At 34.1% G+C, this 14719-nt stretch overlaps 1 long non-coding RNA gene across 1 annotated transcript; it reads right to left on the reverse strand.

The window, feature by feature from the left end:
- Positions 1-439: 439 nt before the first annotated feature.
- On the reverse strand, positions 440-4952 carry LOC131533417 (uncharacterized). Its single transcript, XR_009269101.1, has 4 exons — positions 4631-4952; positions 3509-4249; positions 2858-2946; positions 440-707 (listed from the first exon to the last, which is right to left on the reverse strand). It is a non-coding gene; the product is annotated as an uncharacterized LOC131533417 (long non-coding RNA).
- Positions 4953-14719: the final 9767 nt, after the last annotated feature.

Genomic DNA, 14719 nt, shown 5'->3' on the forward strand with positions numbered 1-14719 from the left:
ATCCAAAGATCAACATTTATCTGAAATAAAAAGATTTTGTAACATTGGGGGATTATAGAAATTACTACTTTTATTTAACAAGGATGGTTTCAATTCAAGATAAAGACATTTATAATGTTATAAAATTTTTCTATTTAAGATAAATGCTGTTCTGAACTTTCTATTCATCAAGGAAACCTGAAAAAATTTGACTCAGCTGTTTTCAACACAATAATAATAATAATAGTTTTTTTGAGCAGCAAATCAGAATATTAGAATGATTTCTGAAGGATCATGTGACACTGAAGACTGGAGTAATAATGTTAAAAATTCAGCTTTGATGACAGGAATACATTTTACATTTTAAAATATATTCAAATAGAAAACATTTATTTTAAATAGTAAAAATATTTCAAAATTGTACTGTTTTTGCTGTACTTTGGATCAAATAAATGCAGGCTTGGTGAGCAGAAGAGGCTTCTTTAAAAACAATAAAAATCTTACTGTTCAAAAACTTTTGACTGGTAGTGTTAATAAAATCAAGTAATACAGTAAAAATGAGTTTGTGTTGTGTTAAATTTCAGTAATTTTGACAAAGTTGACAAGCTCTCCGATGAGAAAGAGCAGGATGGGATTCAGGCAGATCCTTTTTCTTTGCACCCTCTTTCCAGAATTCCAGCTGACCTGTGACTTTCAATGCATTTGGTGCCACAAAGATCTGAATGAACCTGCAAGCACAAGAAAAAAAAAAAATCATTATTTTTCAAAGTAGCGTTTACAGAATTTGCCTCAACTGTCAAACTTGGTGCTGTATGTACTTTGATGTTAATAAAACCTTATATACTACATCTGAATGCACCCACAAAGGAAGGTACATAATTAGTTGATAATTCATCACATTCAAATTATTAAAGCATCCATTACAATGCATTCTCAGTCAGTAGAGCAAAGTGCTAGAATGCTGAATTAATGGGTTTGATTCCAGGGGCGGTTCCAGGGTGAGTGGATATCCGGGGCTTAGCCCAGAGACATTCATTTATGTATCAGAATACACGGGATACAAGTCAAATAAAACAGGCTATGCTGAAAAGTTACATTGGCTAAGTGGCTTAATTTTTTTTTTTAAAGTGACAAGTGTAATTAATTATAATTTGCACTTACAAATTGCATAAATAATATTATGAAATTAATGTTTTAAATATAAACATATAAATATAAAATGATAGAAAAAAATATATAATGATACTTTTAAAAATGAGACTAAAATTACCAGTAGGTGGCAGCAAGCCACTGTCTTAATGACTGAGCCACTGAGTCATTTATTCAATCTATTCATTAAAAACTGCTGATTCTTTCAGGAACAAAGAAACTGTTTTTATGAATGGATGAGTGAATCACTGATTCAAGGCATTCTAAAAAGGTAAATTCTTTCAGTAATGAAACACTGTTGTATGCAGAGACGCACAACATGGCTTTGTTTAGAACCGTTTTTGCGAAAAAAGACAATATTTTCTTTTCGATTTAAATCACTTAATATTAACTTCTTGTTTATTGAATTTTGTTGCCCTGACACTTAGTAAAGTCTGCCACAGACCATGCTAAATGCTAACCAATCTGTTCAAATAATCTAGTCATTTCTAAATGTGTGTGTGTGTCCTAGAAAATCTGTGCTTATAATACCATGATTAAAAATCTATATTTGTTGCTATACAGTAACAGTAATCTAATTTTGTCAGATGAGGATATCGGTATTATGAATTTATAGGCTACAGTAAGTTAAAGATACCTGAAGCAGCTGCATTTTGCTGTTTAAGTTCAATAGAAATAATTTGAATGCGCATGAAAACTCAATCTTGATGCGCACACACCCCTAGCGCCGCCTCTGTTTGATTCCCAGGGACTGAATAACTTCATAAAATGTGTAGGGGAGCGCAGGGCACAAACTAACACGGGGTAAGTTGTAACACACATGGTTTAAATATTTCCACACATGCTAGCATAACCAAATTTACAGTATTTACTACTGCCATATCAACACTATATAGAGAATAAAGTGCACCAAAATTCAAAAATCTTTTGAAGATGTCGCTGAATATTAATTCTACCAAAGCAGAAGTACATTTCTGGCTGAAGTAAATTGTCATCTCAGTTTTTAGTATTCATTTAAAATCTGCTATTATTTTAATCTCCAATCTGGTATCAGTTTAGATAGTTTTATAATGCTTTGCTAACTAGCAGAAGACACTAACCAGTTTTAAATTCCAGTTGCACAGATGGGGAACGTTATAACACTGTGTTACAATGTGCCCCGCTATTATTAAACTATGCTATTCTATGACATTAGCGATGCAATTTACACCATTTACTTTTATGAGTTTCAATGAGAAGCCACAAGAAGCAGGTGAATAAAGACTGAGAATCGATGTTTAATGTTCAGAAATTGTTATTTCAAGAAATGTAAAGCATTTGAAAAAGTTAATGATTTTATTTTATTGACAAAATATTTTAGTTTGTCTTGTATATTTTTTCATTAGATCAGATAATATTTTAAGCTGTCATATGGTTATGTTACAACGTGCCCCTCACATGTTACAATGTACCCCACCTACGGGGCATGCTGTCACGAAAAATAACGAAAAGCATATACACTGTAATTATGAAACAACGCAACATATTTGTACTAGACAAGTGTGAAATTAAAGTGTATAAAGAAATTATACTCTGAACCCCACGTGGATTTACACATGCTAAGAAAGTCAGTATTAGGTTGTGTCTCGTGCTCCCCTACATTAAATACAATATAACTTGCTTTGGCTAAAAGCATCTGGCAAATGCATGAATGTAAATGCAATGTAAAACAAAATGTATTTTGGGTTACCTAATTCTGCATTTCTGTAAAACGGACAGCTGGCTGTATGACGATTCTGCCCTCATATTCAGGATCCTGTTTTTGCTTGGAGAAATCTCCTGTAACAGACAGAGTCACAACACACTTTTAGTTTTACTATAGTTTATGATCAGAAAAAAACTACCATACAGTAATACAAACATTTTGAATAAAATAAACATTTTTGGCAACACTTTACAATAAGCTGTCATTTGTTAACATTGGTTAATGTATTAACTAACATGAATAAACAATGAACAATGCATTTATTACACTATTTATTAATCTTTGTTAATGTTAGTTAATGACAATACAGTTGTTGTTTATTCCATGTAAATTCACAGTGCATTAACTAATGTTAACAAACACAACTTGTGATTTTTATAATGCATTGGTAAATGCTGAAATTAACATTAACTAAGCTTAATAAATGCTGTATTAGTATTGTTCATTAATGTTTTTAACTGACGTTAATGTTAACTAATGAACCTTATTGCAAAGTGTTACCACATTTTTTTATATTTATAAGCAAAACTTACTATATTAATATATTGCTAGCCCGTTCCTTAAGTTAGTGGAGAACAGCAGTCCGTGGCTAATTTGACTACTTTAGTAACATTAGTTAAGTTGATGAAAGCTCACCTGTTGTTACGACGGCAATCACAGGAAAAGACTCCAGTAGGGGAGAGTGGGGACGGTTGCAACACTTTTTGTATTTCCTTCAGTTTCTCAGAGACAGTTTTTTGTGGAAAGCCAAAATCTTTATATATTAAACCCACATCTGTCAGATACCCAACCACAGTGCTGTTACATGCATACATATGATAATATATGTACAATTTAAACTTGAACAGACAAAGTGAAACGTTGCAACTGACCCCTAGCAGGGGACGGTTGCAACAGTCCACAGGGACAGTTGCAACACTTATTAAAATGTAATAATAAAGAAACATTATATAACATTATATTGCAATTTCTTTATTTTATTTGTGAACATACAAAATGTATATTGGTTAAATTGTTGAATTTGTTAAATTGGCCATAAAAATACAAAGACTAGTAAAAGAACAAGTAACAATCATGTTTTGGTTAATTATTAGGCCTAAAAAAAAATTGACCAACAAAATATTTTTAATGAAAATCTAGACTGAAAATTTACTGAACTACTTCTGTGAACTCCTGAAATGAACTGTCTGTCTGTCTGTGTGTGTGTGTGTGTGTGTGTGTGTGTCTGTGTGTAAGATAGTGTATGCATGTGTAACAGAGAGAGGTTTAGAGAGAAATAAATGAGTTCATCCTTCACTATATTTGCTGCTGACTTCAGAACAGGTAGAGGGACACCCCTATCTGTTGTGTGTTTCCTCTCTCGTGGCTCGTGGCATACTGTAAACAAAGAAAAATTACAGACTACACTGTGGCCTAGTTTGAGAGTATGTACTTAAAAAAGGAGGGATACCTGGGTATTGAACGGGTTATTTATTAATCCATGAAATTATAATTGTATTATGTTAATATGACAAGCTTTTACATCAATGTTGTGATAAGGGACAGTTGCAACAGCATGCTGTTGCAACTGTCCCCACTCTGTCAGCCATGATGAAACTTACTATACTAGCTAGATACAATAGTTTTAACACTTGATAGCTATGCCTATTAGAAGCTAAAAAAAACACTGATTTAAATTATATGAATGAATAATGCTTCACAAAAACAGTTTAGGCAGTATGAGAAATATTCTGAACATTAAAAAAAATACTTTTTTACCTCAAAATTAGCTTTTCCCTGAAGGAATGGTCACAAATGGCTGACTTCTTTCAGATCGGGGGAGGGGCTAACTAAGCATGTGCAGTATGAGTATCATCACTCTACCTCATTCCTGATCGGAGGAATAAGTCATGTTGCAACTGTCCCCTGTTGCAACCGTCCCCGCTCTCCCCCTACTCCTCCGATGCAGACGACACGACCACAAGACCACAAACTTGAAAATAAAATACAAAATATGTACTTTACAGTAGTATTTCTTAACTCAGCTTTCCTCAGTATTTCATGTTAGCTCGCGGTTTTATTTTACGTCTCTCACTACTGCAGTCACGCCTTCTGCGCCGAAACTTTTGTTGCGCGTCTACATGGCGTTGCGTGGTAATGATAGCAAATCTTTTTTTTTTTTTTTTTTTTTTTAAAGAGTGGGTAGGATCAGGTATCAAACTGAAGCCCAGTCTGGATAATAATAAGCTGATTAACAACACATTATACAGGCACTTCTTATTTAATGGTATTTTATTGTTTAATTGTATTCATAATGTATTAAATGTTCAATAAAACATTTCAAATGGGTTTGTAAAATGTTTTTGTTTTGAAAAAATTCATAAAGAAAAAATTAAATAAAATAGTTTTCTGCAAATTCTTGTTATGCATCTTCCAAGTACCACTGTGGTGATTTTCATGTTGTTTTACTGTATAATTTTTTAATAATTCCATACCAAAGTCATGACAAATGCTATTTACATTGCTATATAGACATTTTAAAAATTCATAAAAAGATAAGATCAAATTGTTTTCTATAAACTCCACCAGATTATTGTTCTGCATCTCCCAAGTATCACTGTATCACATGTTGCTTTACAGTATCATTTTTTAATAATTGCATATTGGTGGAAAACAATTTGATTTTATCCTTTTATTCCTTTTTAAAATATATTACAGTGAGGTAGTAAATAGCATTGGTCATGAGTTTAGTAGGCCTATGCAATTATTAAAAAATGAAGCAACATGAAAATCACAACAGTGGTACTTGGGGAGATGTAGAACAAGAATCTGGTGGAGTTTGCAGAAAACAATTTGATTTGATCTTTTTATGATTTTTACAATAGGTCTATATAGCAGTGTAAATAGCATTTGCCATGACTTTGGTATGCAACTTTTAAAAAATGATTAAAAAATTACCACTGTGGTACTTGGAAGATGCATAACAAGAATTTGCAGAAAACTATTTTATTTTATTTTTTCTTTATGAATTTTCTCAAAACAAAAACATTTTACAAACCCATTTGCAATGTTTTATTGAACATTTAATACATTATGAATACAATTAAACAATAAAAATAAAATACCATTAAATAAGAAGTGCCTGTATAATGTGTTTTTAATCAGCTTATTATTATCCAGACTGGGCTTCAGTTTGATACTCTTTAGAAAAAAAAAAAAAAATGATTTGCAAATGTTTGGAAGCTTAACTGCTATCACTACCACGCAACGCCCTGTAGACGCGCAACAAAATTTTCGACGTAGATGGCGTGACTGCAGTGAAACACTGACATTCACAAGTAGAGGCTCCAAAATACACCTCCGACGTTGTCGACGAAATCTAGACTAGAAACTTGAAAAGAACAAACAAAAGAAGTACTTGAAAATACTGTTTAAAATATATCAAAATAAATATAAATCTCCCTTGCCATTGGTCAATTTTTCTCAGGCAAGTTCACTACTGTAAATTTACAGTAGTTTACTGTAGTGGCCATATATTTTCCCCATAATCCTTTGCAGTTTACAGTAAAATACTGTATATACATTTTACAGTATCTTACTGTACATAATACAGTAAAATACTGTTCAAGTATATATACAATACTTCTATATACAGTACCGTGAAAAGATTTTTGCCCCCTGCCTGTTTTTTTAATTTTCTGCATATTTGTCACACTTAAAAGATTCAGATCATCAAACAAATTTTTATATTACACAAATATAATGCAAGTAAATACAAAATGCAGTTTTTAAATGATGATTTCATTTATTAAGGAAAAAAAGCTGGTCAAACCTACCTCGCCCTACGTGGAAACGTGATTAACCACATTATTTTAGAAAGTTGAGTTAAATTTCACTAGCCACGCCCAGGCCTGATTACTGCCAGACCTGTTGAATCAAGAAATCACTTAAATAGAACCTGTCTGACAAAGTAAAGCATGCTTAAAGAGCAACACATCATGCCGTGATCTAAAGAAATTCAAGAACAGATTGGAAACAAAAGAGTTGACATGTATCAGTCTGGAAAGGGTTATAAAGCCATTTCTAAGGCTTTGGGACTCCAGCGAACCACGGTTAGAGCAATTATCCACAAATGGAGAAAACTTGGAACAGTGGTGAACCTTCCCAGGAGTGGCCGGCCTACCAAAATTACTCCAAGAGCGCAATGATGACTCATCCAGGAGGTCATAAAAGAGCCCAGAACAACATTTAAAGAACTGCAGGCCTCACTTGCCTCAATTAAGGTCAGTGTTCATGATTCAACAATAAGAAAGAGGCTGGGCAAAAACAGCATCCATGGGAGAGTTCCAAGGCAAAAGCCACTGCTGACCAAAAAAACACAAAGGCTCGTCTCACATTTGCCAAAGAATATCTTGATTATCCCCAAGACTTTTGGGCAAATATTCTGTGGACTGATGAGACAAAGGTTGAACTTTTTGGAAGGTGCGTGTCCCGTTACATTTGGCGTAAAACCAACACAGCATTTCATAAAAGAGCATCATACCAACAGTCAAACATGGTGGTGGTAGTGTGATGGTCTGGGGCTGCTTTGCAGCTTCAGAACCTGGATGACTTGCCATAATTGAAGGAACCATGAATTCTGCACTCTATCAGAAAATCCTGAAGGCGAATGTCCAGCCGTCAGTTTGTGACCTCAAGCTCAAGTGCACTTGGGTTATGTAGCAGGACAATGATTCCAAACACAGCAGCAAGTCCACCTCTGAATGTCTCAAGAAAAACAAAATGAAGGTTTTGGAGTGGCCAAATCAAAGTCTGGACTTAAATCCAATTGAGATGCTGTGGCATGACCTTAAACAGTCCATTCATGCTTGAAAAGCCTCCAATGTGGCTGAATTAAAACAATTCTGCAAAGAAGAGTGGGCCAAAATTCCTCCACAGCGACGCCTTGCTAGATATCGCAAACGCTTGATTGCAGTTGTTGCTGCAAAGTTTGGCACAACCAGTTATTAGATTTGGGGGGCAATTACTTTTTCATATAGGGCCAGGCAGGTTTGGACAGATTTTTTCCCTTAATAAATGAAATCATTATTTCAAAACTGCATTTTGTATTTACTCGGGTTATCTTTGTGTAATATTAAAATTTGTTTGAATCTTTTAAGTGTGACAAATGCAAAAAAAATATATATAATATATAACAGGAAGGGGGCAAAAACCTTTTTACGGCACTGTATATATATATATATATATATATATTTAAAACAACTGTTTTCTATTTTAATATATTTTAAAGTGTATTTATTCCCATGATGGCAAAGCTTAATTTTCAGAAATCATCTAAATGCTATTTGGTAAAATGTTTCATGAGCACCAAATCAACATATTAGACCGATTTCTGAAGGATCATGTGACATTTAAATTCAGCTTTGCAATTTATATCATTTTCTTTGCAATTTTCACATTTATATATATTACACATTTCATTTATACACAACCAACTTCAAATTAGATTCAAGTTTGTGTGTTACTTGGGAATTGAACCTGTGGCCTTAGTGTTGCTTATTTGTTTGCAACTAAATAAAATTTTGTAATACATTTTTGAAAATGAAAGTTTAAACAAAATTTGGAACATTTATTTGAACTCCCTGTCAAAAAATAATTTTGCCATATTGTTAACCAATTATTAGTCCACCCCTAAATATCTTTATTGTTCTTGCTCTCAAAATGTTCTCATGAACACATTCATATGCTGCCAAAGCAAAGGCTTACCACATGTATCACGTTCTGATCAGTCACATCTGTCATTCAAAGGCCTAGAAGACATGAGCACCATTGCATTTATAACCGACAGAGAAAAACAGTAGTCTGTTCAGTACTTTGTTATGCAAGAGACTGCCTAATTTATTCCTAAAGGTTGCTTTCAATGGTAAAAACAAAAGACAGAGTCAACACCTAAGGAAAGAGAAAAATAACACTGCATGCTGTTTCCCATAATACAAATACCAAAGTACACTGCAATTATGTGCAGACCACTAGATCTAATCACTGAAACACTGTTTATCCATTGACTTTCCGCTCATTCCATCATAGATATCCACTGATGAATCAGAATAACACTGTTTACATGGGTTGTTTGCATATCAAAGGACTGAACATGTCTCCTTGATCTTGTCAAACCGAATTAAAGGAATAGTTCACCAAATTTGCTGAAAGGCCATCTAAGATATAGATGAGTTTGTTTCTTCATCAGAACAGATTTGGAGAAGTTTAGCATTACATCACTTGCTCATAAATTGATCCTCTGCAGTGAATGCCGTCAGATTGAGCTTCCAAACAGCAGATAAAAACATCACAATAATCCACAAGACTCTAGTCCATCGAACAACATCTTGTGAAGTGAAAATCTGCATGTCTGTGAGAAACAAATCCACCATTAAGGCATTTTAACTTATTGCTTCTGGTCAAAATATGAGTCTATAATCCATAACAATGCTTCCTCCAGTGAAAAAGACCATCCCCTGCTGTCTTCTCACATCAAAATACACTGACATATTTGTTTAGAACTGTTTTGGACTGTGTTCACTTGTGGATTATTGTGATGTTTTTATCAGCTGTTTATAAGTAGGTTTTCATCAAATTTTCATTTTTGGATGAACCATTTTTTAAAGAACATATTCAATGTGCATATGTTATTTTTGATTGGGTCAAAACTCTTTTTAAGTTCATGGTTTTAGTAATTATTGGTTGAAATGACCCATGCGATGCATGTTTTTGCACAGTCCAAAGGGCAAAGTTCTTTTTTCTCATCAAACAGAGAGTGTGTGTGTTATTGAATGAACGTAAGAATGATCCTTGCTATCAAAAGTACAGTCATTTAACAAATTCATTATTCATTAGCATTTAATTTTCATTACCAAACTCAGACATTCTAGTAAATTTAGTAAATTTAAAAAATAAATAAATAAAAAATTGGGTAAAACACACTCCAATAATGTTTGTTTTATTTACAACTTCAAAAAATCATTTTAAAGTGTAAAAATGTAACTAATAAGAATACGTTTCAACAGTTCACCACCCTCAATATACAGGTGCATCTCAATAAATTAGAATGCCGTGGAAAAGTTGTGAAACTCATGTATTAAATCAATTCAGTGCACACAGACAGTAGTTTAAGTCTTTGGTTCTTTTAATTGTGATGATTTTGGCTCACATTTAACAAAAACCCACCAATTCACTATCTCAACAAATTAGAATATGTGACATGCCAATCAGCTAATCAACTCAAAACAAATGCTATTTACATTGCTATATAGACATTTTAAAATTCATAAAAGATAAGATCAAATTGTTTTCTATAAACTCCACCAGATTATTGTTCTGCATCTCCCCAAGTATCACTGTATCACATGTTGCTTTACAGTATCATTTTTTTAATAATTGCATATTGGTGGAAAACAATTTGATTTTATCCTTTTATTCCTTTTTAAAATATATTACAGTGAGGTAGTAAATAGCATTGGTCATGAGTTTAGTAGGCCTATGCAATTATTAAAAAATGAAGCAACATGAAAATCACAACAGTGGTACTTGGGGAGATGTAGAACAAGAATCTGGTGGAGTTTGCAGAAAACAATTTGATTTGATCTTTTTATGATTTTTACAATAGGTCTATATAGCAGTGTAAATAGCATTTGCCATGACTTTGGTATGCAATTTTTAAAAAATGATTAAAAAATTACCACTGTGGTACTTGGAAGATGCATAACAAGAATTTGCAGAAAACTATTTTATTTTATTTTTTCTTTATGAATTTTCTCAAAACAAAAACATTTTACAAACCCATTTGCAATGTTTTATTGAACATTTAATACATTATGAATACAATTAAACAATAAAAATAAAATACCATTAAATAAGAAGTGCCTGTATAATGTGTTTTTAATCAGCTTATTATTATCCAGACTGGGCTTCAGTTTGATACTCTTTAGAAAAAAAAAAAAAAAATGATTTGCAAATGTTTGGAAGCTTAACTGCTATCACTACCACGCAACGCCCTGTAGACGCAACAAAATTTTCGACGTAGATGGCGTGACTGCAGTGAAACACTGGCATTCACAAGTAGAGGCTCCAAAATACACCTCCGGCGTTGTCGTGAAATCTAGACTAGAAACTTGAAAAGAACAAACAAAAGAAGTACTTGAAAATACTGTTTAAAATATATCAAAATAAATATAAATCTCCTTGCCATTGGTCAATTTTTCTCAGGCAAGTTCACTACTGTAAATTTACAGTAGTTTACTGTAGTGGCCATATATTTTCCCCATAATCCTTTGCAGTTTACAGTAAAATACTGTATATACATTTTACAGTATCTTACTGTACATAATACAGTAAAATACTGTTCAAGTATATATACAATACTTCTATATACAGTACCGTGAAAAGATTTTTGCCCCCTGCCTGTTTTTTAAATTTTCTGCATATTTGTCACACTTAAAAGATTCAGATCATCAAACAAATTTTTATATTACACAAATATAATGCAAGTAAATACAAAATGCAGTTTTAAATGATGATTTCATTTATTAAGGAAAAAAGCTGGTCAAACCTACCTGGCCCTACGTGGAAACGTGATTAACCACATTATTTTAGAAAGTTGAGTTAAATTTCACTAGCCACGCCCAGGCCTGATTACTGCCAGACCTGTTGAATCAAGAAATCACTTAAATAGAACCTGTCTGTCAAAGTAAAGCATGCTTAAAGAGCAACACATCATGCCGTGATCTAAAGAAATTCAAGAACAGATTGGAAACAAAAGAGTTGACATGTATCAGTCTGGAAAGGGTTATAAAGCCATTTCTAAGGCTTTGGGACTCCAGCGAACCACGGTTAGAGCAATTATCCACAAATGGAGAAAACTTGGAACAGTGGTGAACCTTCCCAGGAATGACCCATGCGATGCATGTTTTTGCACAGTCCAAAGGGCAAAGTTCTTTTTTCTCATCAAACAGAGAGTGTGTGTGTTATTGAATGAACGTAAGAATGATCCTTGCTATCAAAAGTACAGTCATTTAACAAATTCATTATTCATTAGCATTTAATTTTCATTACCAAACTCAGACATTCTAGTAAATTTAGTAAATTTAAAAAAATAAATAAATAAAAAATTGGGTAAAACACACTCCAATAATGTTTGTTTTATTTACAACTTCAAAAAATCATTTTAAAGTGTAAAAATGTAACTAATAAGAATACGTTTCAACAGTTCACCACCCTCAATATACAGGTGCATCTCAATAAATTAGAATGCCGTGGAAAAGTTGTGAAACTCATGTATTAAATCAATTCAGTGCACACAGACAGTAGTTTAAGTCTTTGGTTCTTTTAATTGTGATGATTTTGGCTCACATTTAACAAAAACCCACCAATTCACTATCTCAACAAATTAGAATATGTGACATGCCAATCAGCTAATCAACTCAAAACACCTGCAAAGGTTTCCTGAGCCTTCAAAATGGTCTCTCAGTTTGGTTCACTAGGCTACACAATCATGGGGAAGACTGCTGATCTGACAGTTGTCCAGAAGACAATCATTGACAATCCCTTCACAAGGAGGGTAAGCCACAAACATTCATTGCCAAAGAAGCTGGCTGTTCACAGAGTGCTGTATCCAAGCATGTTAACAGAAAGTTGACTCGAAGGAAAAAGTGTTGAAGAAAAAGATGCACAACCAACCGAGAGAACCGCAGCCTTATGAGGATTGTCAAGCAAAATCGATTCAAGAATTTGGGTGAACTTCACAAGGAATGGACTGAGGCTGGGGTCAAGGCATCAAGAGCCACCACACACAGACGTGTCAAGGAATTTGGCTACAGTTGTCATATTCCTCTTGTTAAGCCACTCCTGAACCACAGACAACGTCAGAGGCGTCTTACCTGGGCTAAGGAGAAGAAGAACTGGACTGTTGCCCAGTGGTCCAAAGTCCTCTTTTCAGATGAGAGCAAGTTTTGTATTTCATTTGGAAACCAAGGTCCTAGAGTCTGGAGGAAGGGTAGAGAAGCTCATAGCCCAAGTTGCTTGAAGTCCAGTGTTAAGTTTCCACAGTCTGTGATGATTTGGGGTGCAATGTCATCTGCTGGTGTTGGTCCATTGTGTTTTTTGAAAAAGTCACTGCACCCGTTTAACAAGAAATTTTGGAGCACTTCATGCTTCCTTCTGCTGACCAGCTTTTTAAAGATGCTGATTTCATTTTCCAGCAGGATTTGGCACCTGCCCACACTGCCAAAAGCACCAAAAGTTGGTTAAATGACCATGGTGTTGGTGTGCTTGACTGGCCATCAAACTCACCAGACCTGAACCCCATAGAGAATCAAAAGAGTATTGTCAAGAGGAAAATGAGGAACAAGAGACCAACAAATGCAGATGGAAGGCCACTGTCAAAGAAACCTGGGTTTTTGCATTTTTTGTTAAATGTGAGCCAAAATCATCAAAATTAAAAGAACCAAAGACTTAATCTACTTCAGTCTGTGTGCATTGAATTTATTTAATACACGAGTTTCACAATTTGAGTTGAATTACTGAAATAAATGAACTTTTCCATGACATTCTAATTTATTGAGATGCACCTGTATATAAGATTTGAACCCCCATTAACTATACAAGAACCCTGGATGAGCTTTCACAAGAAATATGTTTTTATTATTATTATCTTAACTCTAGATGTGTTTACAATGGGATAACGAGTATAGTGGGGCATTGGGCTTTTGTTGATCTGTTACTTCACACAGATTAAAGTCTACAATGACTTTTCGTCTTATCTTTATCCACTCTCCTCTAATCTACCTCTCTCTCACACAAACACTGTGATCTTTAGCCTGTTCAGTGTTCCTGTCCTCGCTCACGTTCTCAGTGGTCACAGTCAGTGCACTGAGACTTTGCATGCTGTTTACCATGAAGCAAATACAGTAGCTCTGGTTTGTGTGTGCACAGACAAATCAACATTACAGTGGGTCCAAAAAGCCTTTAGACACTTAGGCCACTTTAAAAATGTCTAAATGTTATTGTTGTATATATAACAAATTATACTACGGGGCCATTGAATGCTTGAATCTGATTGGCTGAGGAAGGTTCTAAGGTGTGCAATTATTTTCAGGGAAACGCACGGCGAACATAGTTCCAGGCAGCTCTTGACCGCATTACATGACCATATCACTTCGCCAAATGATTTCTGTTATTTCAAAGGTTTTACAACAGCAAAATAACCAAGACCCACAACGACACTGGCCAAACAAATAAATATTGTAAATAAAATGATAAAAACGACAGATCATGTCCATATATTATGTACGGAAAGCACATACTCTATCTCTCCCGCTCTCTCTCCCTCACAGACTGCACATACATAAAAGTTACAGTTTGCACACACTAACTGTACATACATCGCGCTAATGTTGTTAGCGCTACTCTGATGATTTTATCAGTAAACAACTTAAAAACTACATGATTTCTCACAAGCGAAGTAACAACAAGGGCGCTGTTCGTGAACAAAAGGAACTAAGTTTCACTATAACTAGAGACATTGCTGCCGAACACTATTGAGAGATGCACAGAGGTAATCTCTCTCTCTCTCTCATAACTTAGTTATTAACTGTATTAACTGTAGTCTGTTATCAACGGCTCAAGCCTCTGTTACTAGGTTTAAAATGACGTTTTGGAATTAGCAACAGAGGCCTTGGATAAAATGCGAAATAAATGAGAAATAATCCTACTCACAATAGCGATTTTGGACGAATGCCTTGAAATATATAATCTGATCGATGTTTTGAGGTGTGGCAACCGTAGTATAAACGGAATAATTGACTTCTGGTCCTT

This window comes from Onychostoma macrolepis, chromosome 24, assembly GCF_012432095.1.
Source record: "Onychostoma macrolepis isolate SWU-2019 chromosome 24, ASM1243209v1, whole genome shotgun sequence".
Taxonomy (NCBI): domain Eukaryota; kingdom Metazoa; phylum Chordata; class Actinopteri; order Cypriniformes; family Cyprinidae; genus Onychostoma; species Onychostoma macrolepis.